We start from the raw sequence: 18,977 nt of genomic DNA on the forward strand, positions 1-18,977 counted from the left end.
TATCCCATATACGGTGCCGTCAGATGCTAACGTGCCGTAAGTCTATTAAACCAGCGATGTCCAGAAATCTGCGCAAGTACAAATTTCTGGCGTTGCCAGTGACGTTAGAAACTGCCGGCGCCTACAAAACCTGACTAAAGTCTAAATCACCCGCACTGTCTAACACGCCTCCCTAACATAGCCCGACACGTCTAACCCTCTATCCACTATCCCCCCTCACTATCCTAACAATAAAATATGTATTAACCCCTAAACTGCCGCTCCCAAACCCGCCGCAACCTAATAAAGTTATTAACCCCTAAACCGCCGCCAGCTATATTAAATCTATAACCCCCTAAAGTGAGCCCCTAACACCGCCGCCATCTACCTTACCTACCCCCTAAAGTGAGCTCCTAGCCCGCCGCCATCTATATTAAATTGTTTAACCCCTAAAATACTAAACTATCCCTACCACTAAACCTAAGTCTATCCCTACAAATAGCCCTGAAAAGGGCTTTTTGCGTGGCATTGCCCCAAAGTAACAGCTCTTTTGCCAGCCCTTAAAAGGGCTTTTTGCGGGGCATGCCCCAAAGAATTCAGCTCTTTTGCCAGCCCTTAAAAGGGCTTTTGGCGGGGCTTTGTCACAAAGTAAACTGCTCTTTTGCCTACAATCTACATCCCCCTACACCGCGGCCACCTATAATAAATGTATTAACCCCTAATCTAATCCCCCTACACCGCCACCACCTATATTAAACACATTAACCCCTAATCTACATCCCCCTACACCGCGGCCACCTATAATAAATGTATTAACCCCTAATCTAATCCCCCTACACCGCCACCACCTATATTAAACACATTAACCCCTAATCTACATCCCCCTACACCGCGGCCACCTATAATAAATGTATTAACCCCTAATCTAATCCCCCTACACCGCCGCCAGCTATATTAACTATATTAACCCTAATTATATTAGGGTTAATATAGTTAATATAGTTATTATATTATATATATATATATATATATATATATATATATATATTAAGTATAATAACCCTATCTAACTCTAACATCCTAACTAAACTCTTATTAAAATAAATCTAATATATTAATATTATTAATTAAAATATTCCTATTTAAATCGAAATACTTACCTATAAAATAAACCCTAAGATAGCTACAATATAATTAATAATTACATTGTATCTATGTTAGGGTTTATATTTATTTTACAGGTAAATTGTTAATTATTTTAACTAGGTATAATAGCTATTAAATAGTTATGAACTATTTAATAGCTACCTAGTTAAAATAATTACCCAATTACCTGTAAAATAAATCCTAACCTAAGTTACAAATACACCTACACTATCAATAAATTAAATAAACTACAAATATCTATCTAAAAATACAATTAAATAAACTAAACTAAATTACAAAAAAAACAAACACTAAATTACAAAAAATAAAAAAAAGATTACAAGATTTTTAAGCTAATTACACTTATTCTAAGCCCCCTAATAAAATAATAAAGCCCCCCAAAATAAAAAAAATTCCCTACCCTATTCTAAATTAAAAAAAGTTCAAAGCTCTTTTACCTTACCAGCCCTTAAAAGGGCCATTAGCGGGGCATGCCCCAAAGAAAACTGCTCTCTTGCCTGAAAAACCCCCCCACAATACCACCCCCCAACATTACAACCCCCCCCCCCCCAACATTACAACCCACCAATCAGCCAATCAGATTGAGCTTGCATTTTATTGGCTGATCGGAACAGCCAATAGAACGCGAGCTCAATCTGATTGGCTGATTCAATCAGCCAATCAGATTTTTCTACCTTAATTCCGATTGGCTGATAGAATCCTATCAGCCAATCGGAATTCGACGGACGCCATCTTGGATGACGTCATTTAAAGGTACCTCATTCGTCGTTCAGTCGTCGGCCGGGATGGATGCTCCATGTCTGTGGAGCGAAGAATGAAGATTGAAGATGCCGCTTGATGGAAGATGCTGCCCGATGGAAGAAGACTTTGCTGCCGCTTGGATAAAGACATCGCCGGGATGAAGACCTCTTCTTTGCCGCTTGTATAGACATCGCCCGGATCGGATGAGGAGTTCGGCCCGGCGTGGTGAAGATAAGGTAGGGAGATCTTCAGGGGGGTAGTGTTAGGTTTATTTAAGGGGGGTTTGGGTTTGATTAGGGGTATGTGGGTGGTGGGTTGTAATGTTGGGGGTGGTATTGTGTTTTTTTTTCAGGCAAAAGAGCAGTTTTCTTTTTTTATTTTGGGGGGCTTTAATTTTTTATTAGGGGGCTTAGAATAGGTGTAATTAGCTTAAAAATCTTGTAATCTTTTTTTTATTTTTTGTAATTTAATGTTTTTTTTTTTGTAATTTAGTTTAGTTTATTTAATTGTATTTTTAGATAGATATTTGTAGTTTATTTAATTTATTGATAGTGTAGGTGTATTTGTAACTTAGGTTAGGATTTATTTTACAGGTAATTGGGTAATTATTTTAACTAGGTAGCTATTAAATAGTTAATAACTATTTAATAGCTATTATACCTAGTTAAAATAATTAACAATTTACCTGTAAAAATAAGTATAAACCCTAACATAGCTACAATGTAATTATTAATTATATTGTAGCTATCTTAGAGTTTATTTTATAGGTAAGTATTTAGATTTAAATAGGAATATTTTAGTTTATAATATGAATTAGATTTATTTAATAAGAATTTAGTTAGGGGTGTTAGGGTTAGATAGAGTTAATATAGTTTATATAAATACTATAGTAACTATATTAACTATATTAACCCTAATATAATTAGGGTTAATATATATAATGTAATAACTATATTAACTATAATATACTTAGGGTTAATATAGATAATATAGCTGGTGGCGGGGTAGGTAGATTAAATTAGGGGTTAATAATTTTAATATAGATGGCGGCGGTGTAAGGGGCTTACATTAGTGGTTAATACTATTAATATAGGTGGCGGCGGTGTAGGGAGGGCAGGTTATAGGGCAAAAGAGCTGTTTACTTTGGGGCAAAGCCCCGCAAAAGGCCATTTTAAGGGCTGGTAATAGAGATAATTATTTTAGGGGGATTAGATTAGGGGTTAATAATATTAATATAGCTGGCGGCGGTATAGGGGGATTAGATTAGGGGTTAATATTTTTTATATAGGTGGCGGCAGTGTAAGGGGTCAGATTAGGGGATAGATAAGGTAGATGGCGGCGGTGTAAGGGGTTCACATTAGGGGATGGATCAGTTAGATGGTGGCGGTTTTAGGGGCTCACAGTAGGGGGTTAGTTTATGTAGATGGCGGTGGGGTCTGTGAGCGGCGGTTTAGGGGTTAAATACTTTATTAGGGATTGCGGCGGGGGATCGCGGTTGACAGGGAGATAGACATTGCGCATGCGTTAGGTGTTAGGTTTTATTTAGCAGATCCCCGTTGGCAGATAGACATTGCGCATGCATTAGGTGTTAGGTTTTATTTAGCAGCTAGTTTAGAGAGTTACGGGGCTCCAATACTCAGCGTAAGGCTTCTTACGGCTGCTTTTTGTGGCGAGGTGAAAATGGATTAAGATTTCTCCATTTTCGCCACGTAAGTCCTTACGCTGTATATTGGATACCAAACTGCGCTGGTTTGGTATACCTGCCTATGGCCCAAAAAACTACGGGCGACGGCAGAAATATACGCGCGTAACTTCTAGGTTACGCTGTATATGTGATACCAAACCCGCGCAAATATTGGCGTCGCCGACTTTTGTGGGCGACGATTTTTATCGGATCGACCCCACGGTATTTCTGTAAAATAGTGGCTACTATCCTGTTTTGTAAAAGTACCAGCTGAGCAAGAAGAACTAATATAGAGTTTTTAATGCAGCATTAAATGACTGCTCCGTAACCCTGTTTCCTGGGGGGGTATTATGCAGCAGCCCCAGCTACAAAGATGATCTGCCTCACAGAAAATGGTGACCAGCTTAGCTGAAGAACATAGGCTTTCAGCGATCTTATAGTGGATCCTTCAGTTTCTCAGTTCCTTCCAGGGTACTTCAGGGTGTACAGAAACTTATATTTCAATATAATAGTTTGAAGTTAGCCCTTAAAAATTGTAGTCGGGAGCTCCTCTCAGATGCGTTTTACCGTGACAGCTTTAGACTCTGCCCCCAATATAGACGAATTTTGTCTGAAAACGAATGCACATGTCTAATACCCAGCAGAAGAAATTAAATTACACTACCAATGTGGTTTAGGAGAGATAAGTAAAAAATGTTTCAATTGTTCAATCTATTGAGCTTTTGTTTACAAACAGATAACAGGGGGAAAAAATACAGTTCACTGTCCCTATAACTTAAAAAAAAAAAATACAGTGAATCAAAGAGCTGCATGCATAAATTTAAAGAATAATTTTAAACATAAAAAAGAATTCAAAAAATTCCCTTAAAAAAGATTTTTATTTCATTTATTTTAACATACGTACGACACACTCAGTTCCCATACCATACATACTTGCCGGTTAATTTAGAGCAGTGTGATAGTACTTCTGCAGTGTCAATACACCATGTTATTGTGTCAACCATTTTATTGAGTCCATTAATATTCCATTCTCCATGCACACACCTTTTATGAGGCCTTGCTTCACACAACATGCACACTTTCACTCTCACAGGCTCATTGTCTCCTTCACACACACAACTTTCATATCACCATTTGCAGCACAGTAAATTAAACTACTTACCCACACCTGCTTCTTGCCATATCGAGGATGATTACACTTGGTGAAGTCGGCTGAGTGCTGACAGTTTGGGTTCCCTCTTGTGATCATTACTAATGAAGCCAGCTGATAAAGGTGATCTTATGACATATTAGGTCAGGAGATGCGTTGGGTCTTCTTTTCCACCAGATCCTATTATGAAAATGAAAATCTAGATTGGATACAGGTCTTGACAATGTTGTAACCGACCCGTTCCTAAATTATTTACCAGAGCAAAAGCTGTGGAACTTGTTTTTTGCACCTCACTGGTGACACCATCGGTGACTGGAGATTCTTATTATATTTCTTTGCAGGATCATACAGGAGAGGGGTCATCAATGTTTTGTTTAGTTAGGTTGGTTACAGTTATTTGTTGGTTGGGGGTTAGGGTTATGTTTTTGTTAATACTTTACATTTATGTTACAAAATATAACAACAAATACAACACAGTCTTACACACTCAGTTCCCATATCACACATATTTGTCGGTTGAATTATCGCAATGTGGTGTTACTCCTGCAGTGTCAGTGACACCATATTATTGTGTCATCCATTTTATATAATTCATTCATATCCCATTCTCCATGCACACAACTTTTATGATGCCATTCTTCACACATCGGCGCACACTTTCACTCTCGCAGGCTCATTGTCTCCTCCACACTCACAACTTTCATAACACCATTTGCAGCACAGTATGTTAAACTACTTACCCAATCCTGCAGGCTACACCTAGTAATAGTAGATATACCTGCTTTCTGCCGTATGGAGAAAGTTTCCTCTTGATGAAGTCAGCTGGGTGTTGCCAGTTTGGGTTCTCTAACAAAGACAGCTGATCTTGTTGCTTTTCTGGTTTATTAGGCTGGGAGATGCATTGGTTCTTCTTTTCCTTAAGATCCTATGATGAAAATGAAAATCTGGATTGAATACACATCTTGACAGTGGCATAACTGATCCATGCCTCATTTATTAACCTTAGTGAGAGCTGTGAAACTTATTTTTTTACCTCACTGGTGACGCCATCTGTGGCCATCTTTGCAGGATCATACAGGAGAGTTGTCATCAATGTTTTGTTTAGTTAGTTGTTATTGTTTGTTTAAGTTTATTTGTTGGTTGGTGGTTAAGGTTATTTTTTTGTTAATACTTTACATTTACATTACAAAATGTAACAACAAATGCAACACAGTCATACACGCTCAGTTCCTTCCCATTGTCAGTTAAATTAGCACAATGTGGTTTCTCCAGCAGTGTCGGTAACACCATGTTATTGCGTCAACCATTCTACTGTGTCCACACACTCCCATACCACACATACTTTTCTTCAGTTGAATTCGCGCAGTGTGGTGCTACTCTTTCATTGTCATTAACACCATGGCATTGCATCAACAAACAACCATTTTTACTTCATTCATATCCTATTCTAAATGCACACCTTTCACGACACCATGCTTAACACACTTTTTCACATGCTCATTCTCTTCTCCACACACACAATTTTCCTATCACCATTTGCACACAAATACGTCTGACACTCACAGGTATATATATTCAAGCACATTCATGTCACAAACCCAGTTAGAAAATTAATAAGTTAAGTAGGTAATGTAGTATTGTAATTAGGAAGTAGGTAGGTTAGTTAAGGTTTTAGTATGAGTTTGTAGGAGGAGAACGATGAGATGAAGGAGTTGTAGGAATGGTTACTAAATCTAGTAATGATAACAGGTTACTTTACGGTAACGTGGGTGATTTAATGAGATCAAGTAAGTAGGAAAATTAAGAGTTAAAAGTGTAAGGATGAAAAAGGACATATATTAGTAATATATTAGTAAGTTAAACTTACTGACTCATGCAGGCTACCGCTACACCACCTATACCTTCCTACTGTATCAAGGATAATTCCTCCTGCTGAAGTCAGCTTGGTGCTGCCAGCTTGGGTTCTCTCTGCTAATCTGATTTAGTAATGATTAGAAGCCAGCTGGTAATAATAGGGATCTTCAGTCAATCAAGCTGCATCATCATCTTGTGAATGTTGGTTCTTTTTTTCCATCATGGGATAAAACCAAAAATTTTGATTGATGATATTTGTCTTGACAATGGTGTGTAACCGTTTAATTTATTTCCCTGATCAAAAGCTTGGAAAAAAACGTTTTTTGCACCTCACTGGTGACACCATCTGCGAATGGATAATAGATTCTTATTATTAAAGAAATTAGATTGCAGGATCATACAGGAGGGGTAGATTGCAGGATCAGACAGATAGTTAGTAGTAGTAGTACTAGTTAGTTACAGTACCTTGGATGTCTTCTAACATTACTTTCTATTATTTCCTCACTAAGGATTGAATTACGAGTGGAGTGCTAACTGTTGAGCGCAAGTGATAAGTGGTTTATCGCAGCTCTTTGAAAGTTACAAGTTGAAAGTAAACACGTTCGCTTTAGCGCATTTGAATTTCAACGTGCACCTAGATAGCGCGACTTTAGACTGTTACGTGACACAAAAAAGTTGTACAAAACACATTAAAATTACATTTAACAGTTACAATCATAAGAACACTGTCTAATAAAAATGATTTTAAAACAAATTGCATAAAAGGGCTCATATATGTGAGGTGTTAGGTAAAAAAAAGGCCTGCAAAGGGCTTTAACATAGAGATAAGTAGTATGTAAGGTAAAATAGTTTTTCATTCTTGATTCATGTGGATTGTTTCTCATTTATATGGACAATTGTAAAATGTCTGTATCCTACCAATGCCTTTATTATTTGTTAAATTATTTCACTTGTTAGAACAGTGTGTTCAGGCAAAAAAAGGTCCACTACTCAAGTGAGTCGATTTTATCAAATGTATGAATGAATGTTTTTTATGAACAAGCCATGATACACAGTAAAAACTAAACATACTGTTATGTTCAGTATAGAGGACTTTCTTCATATAGCAATATACCCTGAGAGGACTATTTAAGATATAGTAAACAAAGAATAACAAGGAGAGTAAGGAAAAGGACATCATAAATATGAGGTTGATCAAAATCCTTTACAAAATTGTATCTAATGATTTTCTACAGAAAATTCCCATTAAAGTAAAGGTGTACATGATTGTGATCAAATCCTGTTTTATTTTTTTATTGTTTTTAATAAAGTGCGACTCAATAATAAAACACATTGCAACTTAATTATTTTACAGATAATCAATCCAAAAAAGGACAATAAGCAAAACAATAACATTCAGGAGACTATTTATGTTCAATGGTCTTTGTGTGTTCACAAGCCTTATAGTATATTTGTAGTAAAAGCACTAGCCAAATGTGTAGAACCAGTTTAGTTTTGGTGCTTATGTATAAAGGTGGCTCAATCATTTGCACTCACAAAAACACAGAGCAAAATTGAGAAAAGCAGGCCAGAACAAGTAATGAATATCAGAACAAAACCCCACCATATACTATTGATTGACTAAACCAATTCACCCCTTCAATTCCATGTAGGTATGTTCTTAAAGATACAAACCACCTGCCAAAGAAGTTATAAATAAAATATCTATATATGCAATCAAACAAGACAATGGACACAAAACAATATAAACTAACATAATGATAGAATAATACAAAAAATACAGGCAATACTGTTCAAAGAAGAAAAAATGCTTTTTAAATTAAACCAAAATGACTTTAGAAAAATTTAAATGTGCCAATAAAAACATAATTTATGTAAGAAGTTACCTGATATATTAATTTCTTTCATATTGGCAAGAGTCCATGAGCTAGTGACATATGGGATATACAATCCTACCAGGAGGGGCAAAGTTTCCCAAACCTCAAAATGCCTATAAATACACCCCTCACCACACCAACAATTCAGTTTAATGAATAGCCAAGTAGTGGGGTGATAAAGAAATGAGTAAAAAGCACTAACAAAGGAATTTGGAAATAATTGTGCTTTATACAAAAAATCATAACCACCATAAAAAGGGTGGGCCTCATGGACTCTTGCCAATATGAAAGAAATTAATTTATCAGGTAAGTTCTTACATAAATTATGTTTTCTTTCATGTCCATGAAAGTCCATGAGCTAGTGACATATGGGTTAGCAATACCCAAGATGTGGAACTCCACGCAAGAGTCACTAGAGAGGGAGGGATAAAAATAAAAACATTTTTCCCTAAAAAAAATAATCCTCAACCCAAAATATAAGTTAATTCTCATGAAATGAAAAAACTTAAAACATAAGCAGAAGAATCAAACTGAAACAGCTGCCTGAAGAACTTTTCTAACAAAAACTGCTTCCGAAGAAGCGAATACATCAAAACGGTAGAATTTAGTAAATCTATGCAAAGAAGACCAGGTTGCTGCTTTGCAAATCTGATCAACTGAAGCTTCATTCTTAAAAGCCCATGAAGTGGAGACTGATCTAGTAAAATGAGCTGTAATTCTCTGAGGCGGGGCTTGACCCGACTTCAAATAAGCTTGATGAATCAAAAGCTTTAACCACGATGCCAAGGAAATGACAAAAGCCTTCTGACCTTTCTTAGAACCAGAAAAGATAACAAATAGACTAGAAGTCTTCCTGAAATCTTTGGTAGCTTCAACATAATATTTCAAAGCTCTTACCACATCCAAAGAATGTAAGGATTTCTCCAAAGAATTCTTAGGATTGGAAAACAAGGAAGGGACAACAATTTCTCTATTAATGTTGTTAGAATTCACAACCTTAGGTAAGAATTTGAATGAAGTCCGCAAAACCGCCTTATCCTCATGAAAAATCAGAAAAGGAGATTCACAAGAAAGAGCAGATAATTCAGAAACTCTTCTAGCAGAAGAGATGGCCAAAAGGAACAACACTTTCCAAGTAAGTAGTTTAATGTCATCCAAAGAATGCATTGGCTCAAATGAAGGAGCCTGTAAAGCCTTCAAAACCAAATTAAGACTCCAAGGAGGATAGATTGATTTATTGACAGGCTTGATATGAACCAAAGCCTGTACAAAACAATGAATATCAGGAAGCTTAGCAATCTTTCTGTGAAATAAGACAGAAAGAGCGGAGATTTGTCCCTTCAAGGAACTTGCAGACAAACCCTTATCCAAACCACCCTGAAGAAACTGTAAAATTCTAGGAATTCTGAAAGAATGCCAAGCGAATTTATGAGAAGAACATCATGAAATATAAGTCTTCCAAACTCGATAATAAATCTTTCTAGAAACAGATTTACGAGCCTGTAACATAGTATTAATCACTGAGTCAGAGAAACCTCTATGACTAAGCACTAGGCGTTCAATTTCCATACCTTTAAATTTAATGATTTGAGATCCTGATGGAAAAACGGACCTTGAGACAGAAGGTCCGGCCTTAATGGAAGAGGCCAAAGTTGGCAACTGGACATCCAAACAAGATCCGCATACCAAAACCTGTGAGTCCATGCTGGAGCTACCAGCAATACAAACGACTGTTCCATGATGATTTTGGAGATCACTCTTGGAAGAAGAACTAGAGGCGGGAAAATATAAGCAGGTTGGTAACACCAAGGAAGTGTCAACGCATCCACTGCTTCTGCCTGAAGATCCCTGGATCTGGACAGGTACCGCGGAAGTTTCTTGTTTAGATGAGAAGCCATCAGATCTATTTCTGGAAGACCCCACATCTGAACAATCTGAGAAAGCACATCTGGATGGAGGGACCACTCCCCCGGATGTAAAGTCTGACGGCTGAGAAAATCCGCTTCCCAATTGTCTACACCTGGGATATGTACCGCAGAAATTAGACAAGAGCTGGATTCCGCCAAAGAAAGTATTTCATAGCTAGGGGACCGTGAGTCCCACCCTGATGATTGACATATGCCACAGCTGTGATATTGTCTGTCTGAAAGCAAATGAACGGTTCTCTCTTCAACAGAGGCCAAGCCTGAAGAGCCCTGAAAATTGCACAGAGTTCCAAAATATTGATTGGTAAACTCGCCTCTTGAGATTTCCAAACCCCTTGTGCTGTCAGAGATCCCCAAACAGCTCCCCAACCTGAAAGACTCGCATCTGTTGTGATCACAGTCCAGGTTGGATGAACCAAAGAGGCCCCTAGAACTATACAATCTCTTAAATGGCTTGGATTTATTCCAATTTGAGGAAGACTTCCAATTGGAAACAGATTCCTTGGGGGAAGGATTAGGTTTCTGTTCCTTATTTTGTCGAAAGGAACGAAAACGGTTAGAAGCTTTAGATTTACCCTTAGGTCTTTTATCCTGAGGCAAAAAACTCCCTTACCCCCATTGACAGTTGAAATTATTGAATCCAACTTAGAACCAAATAACGTATTACCTTGGAAAGAAAGAGATAACAATCTGGACTTAGAAGTCATGTCAGCATTCCAAGATTTAAGCCACAAAGCTCTTCTAGCTAAAATAGCTTAAGACATCAATTTAACATCAATATAAAAAATGTCATCACAAATAAAATTATTAGCATGTTGAATCAAGTTAACAATGCTAGACAATTCAGGATTTAATACTTGTTACGCTAAAGTCTCCAACCAAAAAGTTGAAGCAGCTGCAACATCAGCCAAAGAAATTGAAGGTCTGAGAAGATGACCTGAATATAAATAGGCTTTCATTAGATAAGATTCAATTTTCCTATCTAAAGGATCTTTAAAAGAAGTACTATCTTCCGTAGGAATAGTAGTACGTTTAGCAAGAGTAACGATAGCCCCATCAACTTTGGGGATCTTTTTCCAAAACTCTAAAGTAACTGCTGGCAAAGGATACAATTTTTTAAACCTTGAAGAAGGAATACAATAAGTACCAGGCCTATTCCATTTCTTAGAAATCATATCAGAAATAGCATAAGGAACTGGAAAAACCTCTGGAGTAACCACAGGAGGTTTATAAACAGAATGTAAACATTTACTAGTTTTAATATCAAGAGGACTAATTTCCTCCATATCCAATGTAATCAACACTTTTTTTAACAAAGAACTAATATACTCCATTTTAAATAAATAAGAAAATTTGTCAGTGTCAATATCTGAGGTAGGATCTTCTGAACCAGATAGATCCTCATCAGAGCAGGATAATTCAGCATGTTGCCAGTCATTTGAATTTTCATCAACTTTATGAGAAGTTTTAAAAGACCTTTTATGTTTATTAGAAGGCGGGATGGCAGACAAAGCCTTCTGAATAGAATCAGAAATAAATTATTTTAAATTTACAGGTATACCTTGTGCATTAGATGTTGAGGGAACAGCAACAGGTAATGAACTACTACTGATGGATACATTCTCTGCATGCAAAAGTTTATCATGACAACTATTACAAACCACAGCTGGAGAAATAACCTCCACAAGTTTACAACAAATGCACTTAGCTTTGGTAGAACTGTTATCATGCAGCAGGATTCCAACAGTGATTTCTGAGACAGGATCAGATTGAGACATCTTGCAAATGTAAGAGAAAACAACAACATATAAAACAAAATTATCAATTTCCTTATATGGCAGTTTCAGGAATGGGAAAAAAAGCAAACAGCATAGCCCTCTGATAGAGAAAAAGGCAAGAGGCATATAGGAATGGGGTCTTAAATAATGAAAATATTTGGTGCCAAGTATGACGCACACAAACAGAAAAATATTTTTTTGCGCCAATAAAGTCCGGAAATGACACACTCGCATCACAGATGACGCAACCTTGTGAAAGACTCGGCGTCAACTAAGACGCCGGAAATGACAATTTGTGTCAACGAATGTAACTTTGCGCCAAAAAATCTTGTGCCACTAATGACGCAGTAAACTTTGGTGTTTTGCGCCTTCGCAAGCCTAATTCTGCCCGCAAATTTAAAAAGACAGTCAATTTGAAAAAAGAGACTAAACCCCAGATAAGAAATACATTTTCCTAAAAAATGCATTTCCCAGATGTGAAACTGACAGTCTGCAAAAGGAAATATACTGAAAACCTGAATCATGGCAAATATAAGTACAATACATATATTTAGAACTTTATATAAATACATAAAGTGCCAAACCATAGCTGAGAGTGTCTTAAGTAATGAAAACATACTTACCAAAAGATACCTATCCACATATAGCAGATAGCCAAACCAGTACTGAAATGGTTATCAGTAGAGGTAATGGAATATGAGAGTGTATCGTCGATCTGAAAAGGGAGGTAGGAGATGAATCCCTACGACCGATAACAGAGAACCTATGAAATAGATCCCTGTGAGGAAAACCATTGCATTCAATATGTAATACTCCCTTCACATCCCTCTGACATTCACTGTACTCTGAGAGGAATCAGGCTTCAAAATGCTGAGAAGCGCATATCAATGTAGAAATCTTAGCACAAACTTACTTCACCACCTCCATAGGAGGCAAAGTTTGTAAAACTGAATTGTGGGTGTGGTGAGGGGTGTATTTATAGGCATTTTGAGGTTTGGGAAACTTTGCCCCTCCTGGTAGGATTGTATATCCCATATGTCACTAGCTCATTGTTCTTACAAATTCTTCTGTTGGGCTGAAGTAAATAAAGTCACCTAGGTAGCAGTATGGGGAATAAACACAGTATTAATAAAAAAATCCCAACTAAAAATATCAACGGTGTAATAGTAAATGGAAACAAGTATTAGTTCAAAATAATATTAACCCTAGCCCCAAAAATAGCAGTTATAATATTAGATACTGTAAAACAAAGCAAAACAAAACAATAGATTAAAAAAAAAAATCTAAACTGAACAGCTTTGACTTCATCATAAAAAAAACATGTATACAAAATCAGTACAATTAATAGTCAAGGAAATCAAGTCTTATATGGAATATCAGCGGTTCACAGCTATCAAGCAATACATATTAGTGGTAGGTTATAAAACCTGACATACATGTTATACTGTATATTCAAATATTTTGAATAACAAGTTGATATTAAGAATCTAGTATACAGTTTCATGTCCCATATTTAATTAATGTCTAGCAGTGAGCCAGTGTTTTGAAGACAAATTCACTAGATCTTCTTCACAAAGGGCCTAATAATCCAACATTTGCTAGATCAGATGTGAAAAACCTCTCCAAAACCAATCCCTTAAAGTGATACAGCGCCGCTAACTTTGCTACATATCTGTGAAAAATCTCGCTGACACATTTGCAGGTGCTGCATCCAGAGAATTCTCTTAAAAAAGGCCTCTCACCGATATAAATTAAAGGGAAAGTCTCGTCCAAAATAAACTTTCATGATTCAGATAGAGAATGTCATTTTATACTATTTTCCAATTTACTTTTATCACCAATTTTGCTTTGTTCTCTTGGTATTCTTAGTGGAAAGCTAAACCTAGGAGGTTAATATGCAAATTTCTAAACCCTTGAAGGTCGCCTCTTCTCTCAGGGCATTTTGACATTTTTTTTATCACTAGAGGGTGTTAGTTCATGTGTGTCATATAGATAACACTGTGCTCACGCACGTGGAGTTCCAGTGAGCCAGCTCTGATTGGCTAAAATGGATGTCTGTCAAAAGAACTCAAATAAGGGGGCAGTTTGCAGAGGCTTAGATACAAGGTAATCACAGAGGTAAAAAGTGTATTTATATAACTGTTTTGGTTATGGAAAACTAGGCAATGGGTAATAAAGGGATAATCTATCTTTTTAAACAATAGAAATTCTGATGTAGACTGTCCCTTTAATGGAGTTTACTGGACTGGGGTACACTTTAAAAATAATGTACTGCAGCTATTACAAACCAGATGACCCCTTTTCAGTGTATAGTGTCTATAGTTTTATATGCATGGGATTGTCTGCTACAGTTATAAGTGTATTGTGTATTTTTACACAATCTAGCCACCTTTAAGAAAGATACAATTGCAAAATGTGCTGCAGGAAAATGTTTCTAGAGCACAACAGATCCATAGAGAACTTTCAGCTACACCTTTGGAACACTCCTTTTCAGCCCAGATCTGGGGAAACTAATTTTACAATACGCTTTAAATTTTGTATTATAAGTGCAAATTGTTCAGCATTTGTGTAGTTTTATTACATTAAATTATTTTTCTATGCATAGATTTAATATCAATTTAAATTTTTCCATTAAATACATTTTTGTTATGATTTTTAATATGATTTAACAATACAGTTTTTTACTTTGTGTTTTTATTACAATTATAATCTTCATGTGAATTTTTGTTTGTTAGTCCTATTGTAATGTATTATGCATCTCCTCTCACATACCTATATGCAGGTAACACACCTTTAATCTTCTTAGATAAAAACTGCCTTTAGAGAATTACACTAGTACTGGTGAGATTTCATAGAGAATCTTGAAAGCCCAGAGGCTTTCAAAGTATCTTGGATGCTGCCCTACCACACACTGTGAATCCCAATACCCACAGCAGTAATTGACTCCACTCATGGCTTGCCCTGATGCCACCATAGTCCATGCTGAGTCCTGGTCACCAATACTTCATAACTATTGTCTTATTACTTCATGAGAATGCCCCCGTAGGAGAGGTGAACACACAATTTGTTTTGTCTTTTACTCACTTGGACCCCAGTACACAGTGCTTGTGGAGTGTTAGTTTATTAACTGCTTTGTATAGTGTAGACATGTGCGGTTCGTTTCGGATTAATTCGTAAATTCGGTAAATTCGGTAAATTCGGAGATTCGGATCGATTCGGATTTCCGAATTAAAATACTTCCGAATCTACCGAATGAATCCGAAATAGCTGCCGTATCTCCGAATAAATCCGAATTAGCTCGTTAAAATTCGGCATTTCCCCATAGGAAACAATGGGAGTTTCGGCTGAAAAAAAACTAACACCGCAGCCCCATTGTTTCCTATGGGGAAGCACTAAGTCTGCACCTAACACCCTAACATGTACCCCGAGTCTCTAAACACCCCTAATCTGACACTTATTAACCCCTAATCTGCTGCCTCCGCTATCGCTGACACCTGCATTATTTTATTAACCCCTAATCTGCCGACCGAATATCGCCGCCACCTACATTATAACTATTAACCCCTAATCTGCTGTCCCTAACACCGCCGACCCCTACATTATAGTTATTAACCCCTAATCTGCCTCCCCCAACGTCGCCGCAATCTAACTACAAGTATTAACCCCTAATCTGCCGACCGAATATCGCCGCCGCCTACATTATAGCTATTAACCCCTAATCTGCTGTCCCTAACACCGCCGACCCCTACATTATAGTTATTAACCCCTAATCTGCCCCCCCCAACGTCGCCGCAATCTAACTACAAGTATTAACCCCTAATCTGCCGACCCGATATCGCCGCCGCCTACATTATAGCTATTAACCCCTAATCTGCTGTCCCTAACACCGCCGACCCCTACATTATAGTTTTTAACCCCTAATCTGCCCCCCCCCAACGTCACCACAATCTAACTACAAGTATTAACCCCTAATCTGCCGACCGCAAATCGCTGCAACTATAATAAATGTATTAACCCCTAAACCGCCGCACTCCCGCCTCGCAAACACTATAATACATTTTATTAACCCCTAATCTGCCCTCCCTAACATCGCCGCCACCTACCTACAATTATTAACCCCTAATCTCCCGCCCCCAACGTCGCCGCTACTATAATAAGGTTATTAACCCCTAAACCTAAGTCTAACCCTAACACTAACACCCCCTAACTTAAATATAATTTAAATAAAACGAAATAAATTTACTATAGTTAAATAAATGAATCCTATTTAAAACTAAAGACTTACCTGTAAAATAAACCCTAAGATAGCTGCAATATAACTAATAGTTACATTGTAGCTATTTTAGGATTTATTTTTATTTTACAGGCAACTTTGTATTTATTTTAACTAGGTACAATAGTTATTAAATAGTTAATAACTATTTAATAACTACCTAGCTAAAATAAATACAAATTTACCTGTAAAATAAATCCTAACCTAAGTTACAATTACACCTAACACTACACTATCATTTAATTAATTAAATAAATGACTCATATTTAAAACTAAATACTTACCTGTAAAATAAACCCTAATATAGCTGCAATATAACTAATAGTTACATTGTAGCTATTTTAGCATTTATATTTATTTTACAGGCAACTTTGTATTTATTTTAACTAGGTACAATAGCTATTAAATAGTTATTGACTAATTAATAGCTACCTAGTTAAAATAATTACAAAATTACCTGTAAAATAAATCCTAACCTAAGTTACAATAAAACCTAACACTACACTATCATTAAATAAATTAACTACAAGTACCTACAATTATCTACAATTAAATAAACTAAAGTACAACCCCCCCCCACTAAATTACAAAAAATAAAAAACCACTAAATTACAAAAAATAAAAAAATATTACAAGAATTTTAAACTAATTACACCTAATCTAAGCCCCCTAATAAAATAACAAAGCCCCCCAAAATAAAAAAAAATGCCCTACCCTATACTAAATTACAAAAGTTAACAGCTCTATTACCTTACCAGCCCTGAACAGGGCCCTTTGCGGGGCATGCCCCAAAGAAAACAGCTCTTTTGCCTGTAAAAAAAAAACACAATCCCCCCCCCCCACATTACAACCCACCACCCACATACCCCTACTCTAACCCAAACCCCCCTTAAATAAACCTAACACTACCCCCCTGAAGATCTCCCTACCTTGAGTCGTGTTCACCCAGCCGGGCCGAAGTCTTCATCCGATGGGGCAGAAGAGGACATCCAGACCGGCAGAAGTCTTCATCCAAGCGGGGCAAGAAGAGGTCTTCCATCCATCAGAAAAGTACAAAAAAACAAACAAACATTAAATTTGCAAAAATAATAAAATATTACAATAATTTTAAACTAATTACACCTAATCTAAGCCCCCTACTAGCTATTAATATAGCTACAATATAACTAATAGTTACATTGTAGCTATTTTAGGATTTATATTTATTTTACAGGCAACTTTGTATTTATTTTAACTAGGTACAATAGCTATTAAATAGTTAATAACTACCTAGCTAAAATAAATACAAATTTACCTGTAAAATAAACCCTAACCTAAGTTACAATTACACCTAACACTACACTGTCATTAAATTAACTAAATAAATTAATCCTATATAAAACTAAATACTTACCTGTAAAATAAACCCTAATATAGCTACAATATAACTAATAGTTACATTGTAGCTATTTTAGCATTTATATTTATTTTACAGGCAACTTTGTATTTATTTTAACTAGGTACAATAGCTATTAAATAGATATTTACTGTTTAATAGCTACCTAGTTAAAATAATTACAAAATTACCTGTAAAATAAATCCTAACCTAAGTTACTATTAAACCTAACACTACACTATCATTAAATAAATTAACTACAAGTACCTACAATTAAATACAATGAAATAAACTAAACTAAAGTACAAAAAAAACAAACACTAAATTACAAAAAATAAAAAAAATTACAAGAATTTTAAACTAATTACACCTAATCTAAGCCCCCTAATAAAATAACAAAGCCCCCCAAAATAAAAAAATGCCCTACCCTATTCTAAATTACAAAAGTAATCAGCTCTATTACCTTACCAGCCCTTAAAAGGGCCTTTTGCGGGGGCATGCCCCAAAGAAAACAGCTCTTTTGCCTGTAAAAAAAAACACAATACCCCCCCCACATTACAACCCACCACCCACATACCCCTACTCTAACCCAAACCCCCCTTAAATAAACCTAACACTACCCCCCTGAAGATCTCTCTACCGTGTCTTCACCCAGCGGGCCGAAGTCTTCATCCGATCGGGCCGAAGTCTTCATCCGATCGGGCAGAAGAGGACATCCAGACCGGCAGAAGTCTTCATCCAAGCGGGGCAAGAAGAGGTCTTCCATCCATCAGAAGTCTTGATCCAGGCGGCATCTTCTCTGTTCATCCATCCGGAGCGGAGCGGCAGCATCCTGAAGACATCCCACGCAGAGCATCCTCTTCTTTCTTGATCCGACGACTAGGTGACTGTACCTTTAAGTGACGTCATCCAAGATGGCGTCCCTTGAATTCCGATTGGCTGATAGGATTCTATCAGCCAATCGGAATTAAGGTAGGAAAAATCTGATTGGCTGATTCAATCAGCCAATCAGATTCAAGTTCAATCCGATTGGCTGATGGAATCAGCCAATCAGATTGACCTCGCATTCTATTGGCTGTTCCGATCAGCCAATAGAATGCGAGCTCAATCTGATTGGCTGATTGGATCAGCCAATCGGATTGAACTTGAATCTGATTGGCTGATTGAATCAGCC

Source organism: Bombina bombina, chromosome 5, assembly GCF_027579735.1.
Source record: "Bombina bombina isolate aBomBom1 chromosome 5, aBomBom1.pri, whole genome shotgun sequence".
NCBI classification, from domain to species: Eukaryota; Metazoa; Chordata; class Amphibia; order Anura; family Bombinatoridae; genus Bombina; species Bombina bombina.